The sequence below is a fragment of the Podarcis vaucheri genome (assembly GCF_965113315.1).
Source record: "Podarcis vaucheri genome assembly, chromosome: 1".
NCBI lineage: Eukaryota > Metazoa > Chordata > Lepidosauria > Squamata > Lacertidae > Podarcis > Podarcis vaucheri.
In genome coordinates, this window is record NC_138759.1 from 81,076,476 (window position 1) to 81,091,711 (window position 15,236).

Consider the following 15,236-nt stretch of genomic DNA (forward strand, 5'->3'; position numbering starts at 1 on the left):
TATTTTTGTAACTTATTCACAAACACATTTTCCCTCAAGCCCCATGACCTTCTAGATTGCCTCGCTATGCAAAACAGCACCAGTTCTTCCTTACCAGCCCTTAGATCTAATGAGTTCTTCCTCTACAGGTCCATGTCAATAATTATTATAAATAAGGCCAATTTAAACAGCTTGGAACTGCTGGCTGGTGTTAACCACCCCAGTGCATGTGAGGGCTTATCCACACTTACGTACCTTTCCTCTGTGCTTTCTAGGCATGGTCCGTGCTTTAAAGCTATGTGTCGAAGCAGCTCCCTCTTTCTTTTTTTGCTCTGAATCTGCTCTTTAAACTCAATCAGAGCAAACAGCAATCCGCTTAAAACCTAAATTGATGTTTGCTCCAAATGAGTGCCTAAAGAGTGGGTTTTTGTGGGGAAAACTCTGGGGCAAAAACACACACACCTGAAACCCACACTCAGGCATGGGGCTTTTAAGCACAGACCTATGCCTGGAAAGAGCAGGGGAAAAGGTTAAATGTGGATAAGACCGAGGTGATGTAGCTCTCCATTTGTGTGTTTTTTCTAATGGTCATTGGAGACCTCTGGATAGTCACTGAGCATTTCTGATTTAGAAGCCTGCCCTTTGGCCGTCTCCCAAGGATTGCGGTGTTAGCTTTTTCTGTGAGAATATTGGCACTCAAGATTTCACACCAGTTTTCTTTTTTGAAATGGGAGGAGGGTTTGACAGGTGCGCTGAAGAGCAGCAGAATGTACAAAAAAGGGGAGATATAACTTAATTTATTGTAATAGGCTCAGTGTTGTGAGAAAGAAATGGGAACTTGCTGATGTGCATATTTTCAGATATTTTACATTCCTCCTCCACATTGAGAGCCTGACATAATTTTTTTTTTTTAAAGAGAGAACATGATGTCCCTCATTATGCCTCATCAGTTTTCAGCACAAATAAATACATGAGAATGAAATACTAATGCCTTGCAGGGAAGAAGAAAAAAAACCAGCCTGGCCAAATCACAGAACCCTAGATAAGTGCTGAAACAACCTTCTTTGTACATGGGCACATTGTTTTAGTGCTCATCCAATGTCCGATTTTTCAAGGCATGTCAACATTTTAGCATTGTACCCAACTCCACCATTGCTTCATCATGTGGAGAACTTTGCATTTGGCTCCCATCCAGCTTTGTGTAAATCAGCCTTGAATGTTGTTGCCATTCATTGGCTTCTGATGCTTATCCATTCGTTTTAATGCTGTTTTTAATTTTATGCAAATCAGTGAAACTCATGGGGTATCGTGCTCCTTCTGCCTCTTTAAAATGTTCCAGTTGAACCCTCATGGCCAAGTCTGGCACAAGACTGCTCACATGATGGTGGCTGGAGCAGATCTAGTCACTATATCTATGTGGCAAAAGCTGTATATTCATACTGTTCACCCCATTTCTCTGGGCAATGTGAGAAGTTCCTGGGTTTGTTCCCCTTCTGAAAGATGTCAAGGAGGTTTATTGGCATTTTATAGTGTTGTCGTTGATTTCCAAATATTCAGGTTGAAACTATACAGTTTCAAAATAATTGTCTAAGAACTCTACAGTCGTTCCATCAACACTGCTAGTGTGAAAAAGATTATTGAAAAAGATGCTTTATACCAAAATGTATTGTAATGCATCATTTAATTTCTACACAAATTCAGTTTTGATAGTCTACTTTGTGTACAGCCACTTTGTTTTCTATACTGAAACAGCAACCAGTCTATCCCAGCACTACAGTGCAGAAAGATGATAAACGTGCCTTTCTCCTAACCTCCTGGTTTAGCAACACCACCTGCTGGAGCACAGAAGTCATAGAAATGTCCTCAAATCTCTTTGTGAATCCAGGAATATTGCTTGGGAGCAGCAGCACGGTGATCTGTCCAAGACACAAGATGATAATGGGACCTGTTTGCTGATCCTCAATACTGTGACCAATACATATAAATAAAAATTTTAAATAGCTACTTTTGTAAAGCATTCAAAGTCAAGATTTAAAAGTGCTATTAAAGGTAAAGGTAAAGGTACCCCTGCCCGAACGGGCCAGTCTTGACAGACTCTGGGGTTTGTGCGCCCATCTCACATCTATTGGCCGGGGGCCAGCGCTGTCCGGGGACACTTCCGGGTCACGTGGCCAGCGTGACAACGCTGCTCTGGCGAGCCAGAGCCGCACACGGAACGCCGTTTACCTTCCCGCTGGTAAGCGGTACCTATTTATCTACTTGCCCCCGGGGGTGCTTTCGAACTGCTAGGTGGGCAGGCGCTGGGACCGAGCAGCGGGAGCGCACCCCGCCGCGGGGATTCGAACCGCCGACCTTTCGATCGGCAAGCCCTAGGCGTTGAGGCTTTAGCCCACAGCGCCACCCGCGCTAGCATACAATTCAATGTGTTTGTATTAGTATATACATTATTTGTTTATTCTATCCCAGCTTTTTCACAGTGCGGGACCCAGGGCAGCTCACAGCATGAATTAAAAGAAATACTGCTGAACACACACACACACACACACACACACACACGGGTGCCATTACTTGTGCATGCCATAAAGTATATGTGGACATGACATCTTGAGCTGTTAAAGTCAGAATCTGTAAGCATAAAAGTTGTATTAGAACACAAAGGTTGCAAGCTCCTTTAATCAAACTTTTTGTTGATTATGGGCATAACGTTCAGGATTTAAGATTCTGCTTGAAAAGATGAAAGCTCAAGGCACCCAGCTACATCAAAGGTGACTGCAGAGGGAATTGTTTTGGATCTACAACTTTAAGACTAAAGCACAAACTGACCTCAGTGAGGAGATTGGCTGGATGGTGATAATGCTACAGACAAGGTAGAATGTATAATTCACCTTAAATCCTGATTGGCCATTATGTTATCTATCTGTACATGTGCTGTATATGTGTATTGGATTTATTTAATGTTTGCACAAATACTGGGGATATTCCTCCAAGTGAGGAATTTGCAAATGTGAAGTTTCCTTATAAGTGGCAATGCCTGTGTGAGCTTTTGAAATGGTTAAAAGAACAGTGTTTTCAATTAAGTCCTAAGAATAGAGATAATAGCTCAGGGCCTTGAAGGCTTACAAGCCAGATAGCATTTGAATACTTTGTTCTGAGGCCCCATTTGGAGGAAAACAAATTATTTCTTGCATGCTTATCAGATTACATTTGTAAGTGGCACTGAGGCTATATAAGCATTATCATTTTTTTAAAAAAACAAAACCCTCTAACTGGTGATTGTGGTGCTATTTGGTGATTTGCATCTGCAATATTTGATTTACTATCTGCTGAACTATAGTTATTTTATTCTGACCACTGAGGAAGACCTTGGTCAAAACACATTGGTTATAGTTACAGATAGGTAGCCGTGTTGGTCTGCCATAGTCAAAATAAAAAAATTCCTTCCAGTAGCACCTTAAAGACCAACTAAGTTAGTTCTTGGTATGAGCTTTCGTGTGCATGCACACTTCTTCAGATACACACATGTGTTTGCACACTTTCGTGTGTATCTGAAGAAGTGTGCATGCACACGAAAGCTCATACCAAGAACTAACTTAGTTGGTCTTTAAGGTGCTACTGGAAGGAATTTTTTTATTTTCACATTGGTTATGTTTGTTAACTTTATTGGTTCGTTTCTTTTCATTCTTGTGTATTTTGCGACAGTTTATGAGCTATGCTAACTATTTTGTGGATACTTACTAGTTCCACATTTTTTAAATTTGGCACTTTTTTTGTTTCGGACATTATTAGAGACAGATGTTGTTTTTAATTGGTATTGGTTTTTATTAAAATACTTTTCATATATTGTAGACACTATACCACTCGATTAGTATTGTATCCCATTTCCCCCCATCCTATCTAGAGTTGGTTGCGATTGATTTCCCTTTTACTCTTGTTTATTATTGTTGTGTTTCTATACTTCTCTTCCTCTCACTGGAGCCTAGTCATGAAATACAAATTTTAAGAAAGCAATAATAAAAATAGTTAAAGCTGCATATGTAAACTAAAACAAGCACCTAACACAGCACCTAGGTCTCCAGTTTCCAAGAACGTGCCATGAGCCAGGGTGAACAAAAGTGTCTTCCACGGACTGGACACTGACTGTGTACATGCTCCCATTTATCTTGCATCTAGTGTTTTAATAATAATAATATTTTTATCATTTATATGCTGCCCATTTGACTGGGTTGCCGTGGACACTCTGGGCAGCTCACAACGAAATATTAAAAACACAGTAAAAGATCAACCATTAAAAACTTCCCTAAACAGGGATCCATATCTATCCTGTTATCTATCCTGTCATTGCTTATGAAAGACTGTGTTTTGATGCGGTTCCCTGCCAGCCAGCTGTGATCCAAATTGAGAAAAAAATGACTTGGATGCATTTTAAGTTGGTAATGTGTACGCAGCCTCTGACGTGTGGGATGACCAAACTTCTGGTGGGTGGGGGAAGATTCCTTTAAAAGGACACCGTCACTGAGAAAGATGTGGCCTTCTAAACAGCACACAACACACAAACACCGTAGTTTACTGTGGGCAAAGCTCTTTGATTGCAAAACCTCTTCCAGTTTTGGATTCTCAAGCACTTGCAGGCAGCTTAGATTTGCTTGTGGATATCAGTGGAAATAAAGAGGCCCAGGAGTCTTCCGTCTTGGGTTCCTACCAAGCCCTGGAATTTGCAGACTTAAGCCGGTTCAGTGAGCTTTCACCACCTTTACTGGAGTTGGTATCATGAAGGCTTATTAGAGCACTGTGAGCAGAGCTTGCTTGTTAGGGATTAGTGTGAATGCAGTTTTCAAAGGCTGTGACTTTATTTCCTTCATTAAAGGATTTGCAACGCATTGCAAAAAAGATGTTTAAAAATACTTGATTTTTCTTATGCTTTAATTGGTGAAGCTTTGAATGAACCCTGAGGGACCTTTAAATCCTTTTCTTCTATTTGTGCGCTCAGGAAAGTTTTGCTGATCTTGGAAGGCACTGTGTGGTCATTTGTAGCAGTATAGAATCTTAGAATTGTTGAGTTGGAAGAGACCCTGAGGGGCGTCTAGTCCAACCCCCTGCAATGCAGGAATTGTGTGATACACCTTTGGAAGCTTTGACTCCCCAAATATATTTGTCTGTAACCCTTATGTTAGAACTGTAACCCTTATGTCAGAAGAGGCATGTTGAAAATGTCACGGGGTTCTCGTCTTTCAGCCAGCGACTGTACCCCAACCATAGACTCTGGAACCAGATCTGGCTGTTCCCAATTCACGCATCTAAGCAACAAAGCTTTTAGTGCAAATACCGTATTTTTAGCCCTATAAGACTCACTTTTTCCCTCCTAAAAAGTAAGGGGAAATGTGTGTGCGTCTTATGGAGCGACTGCAGGCTGCACAGCTATCCCAGAAGCCAGAACAGCAAGAGGGATTGCTGCTTTCACTGCGCAGCGATCCCTCTTGCTGTTCTGGCTTCTGAGATTCAGAATATTTTTTTTCTTGTTTTCCTCCTCCAAAAACTAGGTGCGCCTTGTGGTCTGGTGCGTCTTATAGAGTGAAAAATACGGTACTAATAAATCAAGATGGCATTCTGCAAGCAAGCCTAGTTTCATTCAGCACTATTGTCTGCTGCCAGCCATTTTCCCAAGTTTGTTTCAAATGTGTGAAGATTACATGAAATGTCTACAGTCCCGGCAGTGTTTCCCAACCTTGGGTCTCCAGCTGCTTTTGGACTACAGTTCCCATCATTCCTGACCACTGGTCTTGCTAGCTAGGGATGATGGGAGTTGTAGTGCAAAAACAGCTGGAGACCCAAGGTTGGGAAACAGTGGTCTAGAGCACCCGACCTGGTGTCAAGAGCACCCAACCTGGTGCCCTCCGGATGTTATTTGACTCCAACTCCCATCAGCCCTAGCCAGCATTGCCAATGGTCAGGGATGATGGGAGTTGTAGTTCAAAGCATCTGAAGAACACCAGGTTGATAAAGCCTGCCAAAGAATATGATTTTGCTCCCTCTGTGCTCTTTGTTCTGACAAAATGAATGTTTCTGGGTTTGAGGGAATGAGGTACAAATGTCCCACATTTGTATACTTTTCTTTCCATTAATCAACCTGGATTATTTGTGCCCCAATATTTGTTACTTTTGCTCAGAGAAGGGGTGTTCCTTGGTTTTCATCCAAAAACCAAAAAAATTAAACCATAGCAGTTAAAACAATACAGAAGAGCACACATCTTAATTAAAAGCAGTTGGGTGTAATTTAAAAGTCTTTAAGGTCCATGAAAAAGCCAGTGCAGTGGGGGCCATATGCACCTCTTTAGAGAGGAAACGACACAATTATGGAGCCACCGCTGAAGAGACCATGTTTCTGGTGCCCATGACTCAAACAACTATTGATGGCAAGTTACCAGCAGGGCCTGTGAGAGACATTGAGAGGCAGCTGTACAAAGTGTTGTTTAGAAATGTGAAGGCCCAGTGTTCTGCCCCCACAATATACAATGCCCAGAAAAATTGGAGGGGGGATGTTTTCCTCCCAATTTTTATATAAAAAGGGGGGGGGGTAGATTTATTCACATCTCTAGTACTGGCTTTAGTAATGCCCGGTATGCTTGGGGCCAAAGTTTCAAGGTCTGCCTATTCCATATACAGTAAACAAACCTGCCCATTCACTGTGGACAGACACTTTTCAATTGACCTGTCTAATGAAGTGGGTGGATCACCTGGTAAGGGTCATACCTCAGTGGTAGAGCAACCACTTTGCACGCAGGAGGTCCCGGATTCAACCCCCAGCAACTTCAAGTAGGGCTGAGAAAGAACCTGAAACCCCAAGAGAGCCACTGCCAGCCAACAAGTCTGATGTAGTATAAAGCAACTTCCTATGATTTGTGGTGCCCAGGCTTTAAAATAGCTCTCACCTGCCATCCCCAGTAATGTGTGCCTGCTGTTAATAATTATAAACACCAGGAAGATACAGTTTTATTTGCCTGTGGGTGATATCCAACTCCAGTCAAATGGTCAGGCAGCAGGTGGCTGCCTGAGACCTTGGAGAGCAGCAGTCAGTCAGAGTAGGCAAGACTGTGACAGGCTGACTAATGGTCATAACTCTGTATAAAAGAGCTATGTCACCTTTTCCTCTGCTGGTTGTTTTTAGAGTTTTATTGGATTGTTATTGCTTATTCTTCTGCTTTTAGAAAACTTTGCTCTTTTAAGAAATGCTATCGTTTATTTTGTTTTTGTGATTAGGGGATTTAATTCTATTGTTTTTAGTTTATGACATGCCTGTGAAAGTATTTTGATTAAAAGGCTGGATAAAAATATTTTAAACAAACATGTTCCTCCTTTTGGGCAGTTTAATCAGATTTCTGCTTTTTCACTAGGGTGAGAACAGCTTAGCAATTTGGGGGTACATTGATTAGTCTCCCATTTTGAGAAAGAAATACTTTCCTCAGTATTTCAGATTATAATTATTTTTTAAAACTAATCAAAACATCTTTTAAAAAAAAACTTATTAAGAAACTGATTTCATTCCAAAAATAAAAGACCATTGCAGATTGATTCTTCGTTACCCTGCAGTGTGTCCATTTGAAAACCGATGAATACAGATGTAGGCGGTGCCAGAATTGGGGGATATGTGTCCACATCTGCCCAAGGATTGCAACCACCACATCCTTTTTTGTTCTCCTGGTGCATGTGCAGGAAGGAAGAGGTGAGGATAACCTAATCTAAGGGAAGGTTTTCAAATATAGTATGTATCAAGTCACCACACCCACCCTTGTAGATGGCAGGATCTCTAATCAATCTATTTTAGAAGCAGCATGTTGAGTATGAGCATGAAAGATTCTGGACTGAGAGAAAAACTGCATTTTTCTTTTACAAACGGGTACGCAGTTGAAGTCCTTCAAAAGTTAGGCGTCTGTTTGCAATACCTCTTCTCCTTCTTTGGCGATCATTCGAAGCCGAGTAAGATTGTCTTCCATAAACATGGTTTTAACAATGAGTCCGTAAGTGATTGTGGAGGCCAGTTCTGGATCCACATGTCCTTCCACAGTGAGGACATAGGTTTTTGGGTGGGAGTTGATCACAGTGTGGATTTGCCAAGCATGCCTTCCTCTTAGCACGTTTCTCTCTTGCGTCCTGAGTTTGAGTGTCTTCAAAGCCCATGACACCTTTGGTAAAGGCTGTTCTCCAGCTGGAGCGCTCGCAGGCAAATATTTCCCAATTGTTGGTGTTTATATTACATTTTTAAAGATTTGCCTTGAGACAGTCTTTAAACTTCTTTTATTGACCACCAGCATTACACTTTCCATTTAAAAGTTTGGAATAGAGTAGTTGCTTTGGAAGACGATAATCAGGCATCTGCACAACATGACCAGTCCAACGAAGTTGGTGTTGAAGAATCATTGCTTCAACCCTGGTGATCTTTGCTTCTTCCAGTACACTGGTATTAGTTTGCCTGTCTTCCCAAGTGATGTGTAAAATTTTTCAGAGACACCTTTGATGGAATCTTTCGAGGAGTTGGAGATGGCGTTTATAACTGGTCCATGTTTCACAAGCATACAGTAAGGTTTGTTTAATCTCACTGTAAACAAGTGGTACAGTGACAATAAAGTATTTCTATTCTATTTCTAGTACAATAGCTTTGTAAACAAGCATTTTGGTTTCCCTGTGAATGTCCTGGTCCTCAAACACCCTGCACTTCAGTTGGGAGAAAGCCGCACTCGTAGAACTCAGGCGATGCAATACCAACTATAGTCACACCAGGGCAATGTTCTCAGTGTCTGCTTACTGAAAAAGAAAAGGCACTGGGTATCTGGTGGCAGCTGATCCCAGGAACTCTGTTGTACAAAAAAAAACCCAACAGTTTCTTCTGACTGTGCCTAGACATTGGAATAAATTTCCCAGAACTAGTAGGTTAGTATCTAAAAGAAAATAGTGTAATTGAGTTTTGTCACGGTAGGCAGTCTGAGCCATATATTATTCAGTTTCCTACATGGAGAGCTGATACACAAATCTGATTTTCTGTTGTCTGTTGTCAGGCAAACAACATGTGACACATTATCATGCTATTAAGGTCCATGTGCAGCTTGGTACACTGAGCTTTTTTCCATGTAGGGGGCAAAGACTGTAGCAGCTGTCAGCCAAAGCAGAGCCTTAAACAGTAAGAAAACTGAGAAACATATTTTTCTCTCTAACCGTCCCACACATTGAAATGTAACAAATTCCTGGTTTTTTTATGTTTACCAAGCCGCTGAGCCTGGAACCAGCCAAAGAATTTGAGAGAAATTTGTATTATGCCCCACTCAGCTGATTCACCAGTGAGTGGGTGGAGACTGTCAGCTCACCCTCACCCCATCAATTGCTTCCTGCAGAAACCCAGCTGCTCCTTTTTCTTACATCATTTAGTTTTTCTGTGTTTGGAAGGAGAACAGACCCTGGGACCCATAAAGGGTTTTTTTGGGCTGTTTAGATTAAGCCTTAAACATTGGGGAGGGGGGTACTGGAATATGATAGAGGGTTACAGAATTATGCATGCTGTGGAGAAAGAGAAATTTCACCATCACATAATAATAGAACTCAGGGCTACCAACCCAGATTGGGTACATTTAAAGTTATATCATTCTACTTAAACAGTCATGGCTTCCAGCAAAGCATCCTGGGAGCTGTCATTTGTTAAAGGTGCTGGGAGTTGTTGGGAGACCCAGTATTTCCCTCAGAAAAAGCTACAGTTTCTAAAGTTCTCCGGGAAAAGGGATTGATTGTTAAACAACTCTGAGAACTGTGGCTCTGTGAGGGGAATAGGGGTCTCCTAACAACTCGAAACACCATTAACTACAGTTCTCAGGATTCCTTAAGTAGAAGCCGTGACTGTTTAAAGTAGTATAATACTGCTTTAAATGGATAGTGCAAATGGGCTCTGAGGGAGGTTCTCAATGTGTAAGCTGAGCAGGCCATGCTTGGCTCACATCTCCTTAAGAGGATTCAAATAGGGCTGCTCCTTTGTTTATTTTTTCCAAGCACCCTTATTAATTTTCTCATGACATTGTTCTACACACAACCTGTAATTACTTTATGGAATTCAGTCACACAAGAGGTGGCGATGGCCCCAGGCGTAGGCAGAATTAAAAAAGAGGCGTAGCTTGTCATGCAAAGTACACCCGTTGAAATCCTTTCTTCTATGCAGCTATTAAAACTCAAAAGTGATGTTTAGGTTTTTTTAAAAAAATCACCTGGCAAACACATATTTGCCATGATAGATAAATGAATGAACATCTGGTTTCACAACTGTTAGTCTTCTGAATACCAGTACCTGGAGGAGAAACAGCATTTATGCACCATGAGCTTCTTAGAAGCATTTGGTGGGCTACTCTGGAAAATGAGATACTGGAATGGATGAATCTTTGGTTTGACCCAGCAGAGCTCTTCTTATGTGATATTATATGTTATTAATAAACCTGTGGTTTCTTAACCTAGACCCGTGCAAACATATTGTGGTGGCTGGCTCACTGAGACAGAGCATTGTGTGAGTAAGAGTAGAGTCCCCACAGTGCTAAATGGACAAGGTATTGAGCTGGGCATGTTGCTGTGAAAAACCCTCTTCCAACTTTTACCTACCTCACCCAAAATCAAATGAGCGTTTTCAAATGTTTAAATGATCACTCATGAATCTTCTCCCACTTCAGCGAATTTCCATTAGCGCCAGTCACAAATGGTGTTTTTTCCAGCTTCATTCGGAACCACATGTCCTCCACCTAAATTACAGGAAAACAGTTGCCTGCCAACTGTGGATTTTGGCTCATTATATATTGCCCTTTGACTAGACGTAGATACAACCTTCTTATTACATGGTTGGTAACAGACTTGATAGTGTGTGGGCATCCTTTCCCTATCTGTATTTCCTACCATAACACAATTCCTTCAGGATCCTCTTTAGGGTGGTCAGAGGCAACAAAGGACATAATTTCTGCACCTCTTAATAGTGGTGCAGTTGTGGTGATGACAAACTACCTCTGATGAAAGAAACCCTTCTGCACAGACTACCAGAGGTACAAGAGCTTATCCTTTCCTCACTCTCACCTGATCACCCTAACTCCCCCCTTCCACTGAAGTGATTAAGTTGAGGAAAATCTTATCAATTTCACTATTGCCTATTATTATTCTCTGCTGAACTGATGCCTAGAACTGTAGAATTGGAAGGGACCCTGAGGATCATCTTGGAATATGCAGCTGTTCCATACAGAGATTAAACCTGCAACCTTGGTGTTATCAGCAGCTGGCTCTAATCAGCTGAGCTGTACTTCAGATGAAGAAGCAAGAGAAAACTGACAAAGGCTCTTCCTTGATGTTGCCAACTTCAGTTGGAGACCAGAATAGGGGTTGGATGGAGGTGATGAAGAAGATGAGGCACAGCAGATGCTCATCTTTATGAAAAGGAGAAAGAATTGCGTAGGGGGCCTAGTATACCTGTTAATAGTTATGAAAAATACACTTTGGTACAGAAAGGATAGATCAGTATGTGGAGAGAGTAGAAACATGGATGTACAACCAGAAAGTGGAAAATTCATGTGCTGCAGATAAAAATCCATTGCTCATAGGTGAGAGAGAAGGGTCATAACTCAGTGGCAGGGCATCTGTTGAATCCCCAGCATCTCCAGGTAGGGCTGGGAGAGACCCCTATCTGAAACCCTGGAGAGCTGCTGCCAGTCAGTCTAAACCACTGAGCCTCTTGGGCTTGCCGAACAGAAGGTCGGCGGTTCGAATCACCGCAGCAGGGTAAGCTCCCATTGCTCTGCCCCAGCTACTGCCAACCTAGCAGTTCAAAAGCATGCCAGTGCAAGGAGATAAATGGGTACCACTGCAGTGGGAAGATAAACGGCGTTTCCATGTGCACTGGTTTCCGTCACCGTGTCCCGTTGCGCCAGAAGCGGTTTAGTAATGCTGGCCACATGACCCAGAAAGTTGTCTGTGGACAAACACCAGCTTCCTCAGCCTGAAAGTGAGATGAGCGCCGCACCCCAGTCACCTTTGACTGGACTTAACTGACCAGGGGTCCTTTACCTTTACAATTTTGAGCAAGGTGAACTAATGGTCTGAGTCAGTTAATGGCAGCTTCCTATGTCCCTATGACATGAAAACCACAGAAAGGTTGAGATGTGTTTGTAAATCCCCCTTCTAGCATGGTTATATTAGTGTGTTTTAAATCTTGATACAGGAATGCACGTACTGTAAGTCATGCAGTATAAGGAGAGCATATCGACCAATAGGAGCAGCAGAGCTTACAGGGTTGGCATCATTCTATAGTATTATTAGCCGGTCTCTGCCTTCTTCCAGGTTACAGCCCCTGCTCCTTTTGGGGCTGGTTGTATTGTGGGAACATAGCTTTCCTCCTCACCTCAGACTCTACTCTTTTGTTGACTGTCCTTCCCTGAGGGAGTGCTGTGTCCTCAGGCAGCCTCTGGCTCTCCCTCATTCCCACAGTAACTGCAGAGCAGCAGGAAAGACTCGCCGCTGCTGAAGTCTCAGCAAAGCAGATTTATGAATGTTTTGATAGTCAAAAACTTGTATGTACTTGAATGGGGAACTGACAAGCAAGCCTTCCACTGCTTCCACTGTATGGATTATGAAACAACATTTTCTGCAAAAACCCAAACAACTCTTTCTTATATGAATAAGCCATTTCACATAACAAAAGGGAACAGAAGTTTTTTAGTCAGCTGTTTCTCTTTTATATACACTGTATACCGGTATATAAAACTTGGGAAGTTAACATCTGTCTTCTTTAAGAATGTTCTCCATTCTCTGGATCCTTAGTCCAACTATGAGAAGACTGGTGGTTGTCTGGTGTTGTGATACCTGAATAAGCCCTGATTCATTCAATTTTGCCTATAGACCATCCAGTTTACAATAAATATGGCAACATAAAATAATTGACACAGGTGACTGATAGCTTTGTTCTTATCTGCCATTAGCATAACTGAAGTTCATTACATCTTAGCAAAGCCTAGAATAGATCCAGTTGGTATATATATAAAATTATCCTTTGGTTGCAGAAAATCCTGTGCTCAGCAGTAATGCACTTAAAATATTAACAGGCTAAGAAAATGCCTGTTTAGCAAATGCAGATTGACAATTCGAATACCATGACTTTGCTCGAGTCATAGCTTCTTTATAGTCAAGAACAGGACAAATAATCTTCTGACATTTGGAAGAAGGAGGAGGTTGAAGTGGGCTTTTGATTAAAAGGCCTTTTACTTGAAAATATATACACATGCAGAATACAGCTGAAAAAGAGAGGCCACCAAAGAAAATGACAGAAAGACAAAAAGTGACAATTCCATATGGGCCTAGTTGGCAAGGCATCATAAGCCAAACCATGGCATGGCTTCCCAGGATGCTGTGAGTGTGCAGGTGCTTGGAGAGGAGCCCACAGCTGCTTAACTCCTCCCTGTCCTCTTTTCTCCTACACCATGTAGAGCTAAGCCAAAGTTTGTCTTAGTGTGTTGCCAGAACCTGGGCTCAGAGTTCTCTCTACCTCACTGATCACAAACTGTAACCAAGCCCAGAACAGCAAAGCAAGCTGTGAGTGCCTCTCTGAGAAGATATTCACATCATCCCAGTAAGCCCAAATGCAAATGTGGATTGTTGTGATGTGCAAACAAGGACAGTTTCTGAGTTACAGGACTGCTACCAGGCAAAAGGATGGTATTGGTGGTGGTGTTCATGTATGTATGTATGTGCATGCGTGCCTGTGTATAGGTAGGTAGAGGTGGGGAGATCAACTTCTATGAAAGCAGGAGTGCCAACTTTAATAAAATATTGGAGGGGCAGGTAAGCCCCAGCACACATAATTGATCACAAGATGCAGCATGCACACAGTATTTGAATGGTAATGCCCATCATCTGTGTCAATCTATCAGGGCTGTGAATGTTCATAAGAAGTGCTGCCGGGGGAGATCCAGCACAATTATGTGCATGTTTATGGGAATGGGAGGTTTTGGTTGGAGTAAAATCTGTGGCTTGGCTGTCCTGATACCTTTCTTCAGACTAGAAGAGGAACACACACACACACACACACACACACACACACACTTAAACATTCCCAGGAGCGTGTTCCTGTCCTTGAAAAGTTTGAAAAGCAAAGTCATTGTTTCCTGAGAGATATATACATAAACGTAAGGCTGCTGCCATGGGCAGCAATGGAAAATCTTTGTGCTATCCAATTCCTATCCCGCTTGAAGCTGAGGCTGATTTCAGAAAGATTAAGTGATAGAAGACTAAAAGGAGCCATTCTGCAGCTGGACTAGCAATCTGTCTCATTTCAACACCCTCACAGGGCAGCTCAAGGCAAGTGTGGACCTCACAGTTGACCACTGCTGAAAAGCATCCGTGATTGGGCTTCACACCCTCCTCCATTGGAGAGACAAACAGTGGCAGCAGCGGGAGCTGCAGGGGTTGTATCACGTGGTTCCACAGCAGTGGGGGTAATAAAGGGGTTATCCTACTGTTGCTGACAGAAGCTGGTTTTCAACTGCATGAGCAGTCAAGGCCATACCAACTTTTGTTCACTAGCCACATCTGATTCCCACCCCCCCACCCCGGCATGGGGACACCAAGCATGTGACCGTGAATTCCCATAGATGTTTGGAATCATTCCTCTCCCGCACAAAGAGCGAACATAAACCACCTATTTGAAGAGAATATTCCCCTTTTAAGTACATGGCAGCTGCACAGGATGTACCCCCCCCCAACACTTCTCAGTGCATCAGTTGTGACCTGGGACAGCTCCTCATCCAGCTGCAACATGTTTTTGTACTTGTTTAATGAATGCAGATTTATTGTTAGTCTTATGTTGTGCACTGCCATATTTTCTTTCTTAATGTCGGTGCTATAGAAAGTTTTGCAAATAAGTAAATAAAACATCTGACTGCCTCTGGAAGAAAATATGCCCAACTTTGTCATCTCTACTAAGTTACAAGAGACGGGAAAATATTGGAATCTCCACTAAGAGAGATCTATGCATGGACACAGCCTTCCACTGGAGTAACCAGGCTTCCTCTTCTCCCTCCCCCCAAAAGAAAAATGGCTCTGTATGGATCAGGACAAATACAGGGGGAGGAGAGGGGGGCATCATTCCACTGGGTAAGCTGAAATGCATTCCTGATGGATCTTAACACAACCTTGAGTTCCTCCCCTTTTCTTTTCATGTGAATTCTCAGTTGCCGCTGAACGTCCAAAATGAAATGGCTGAA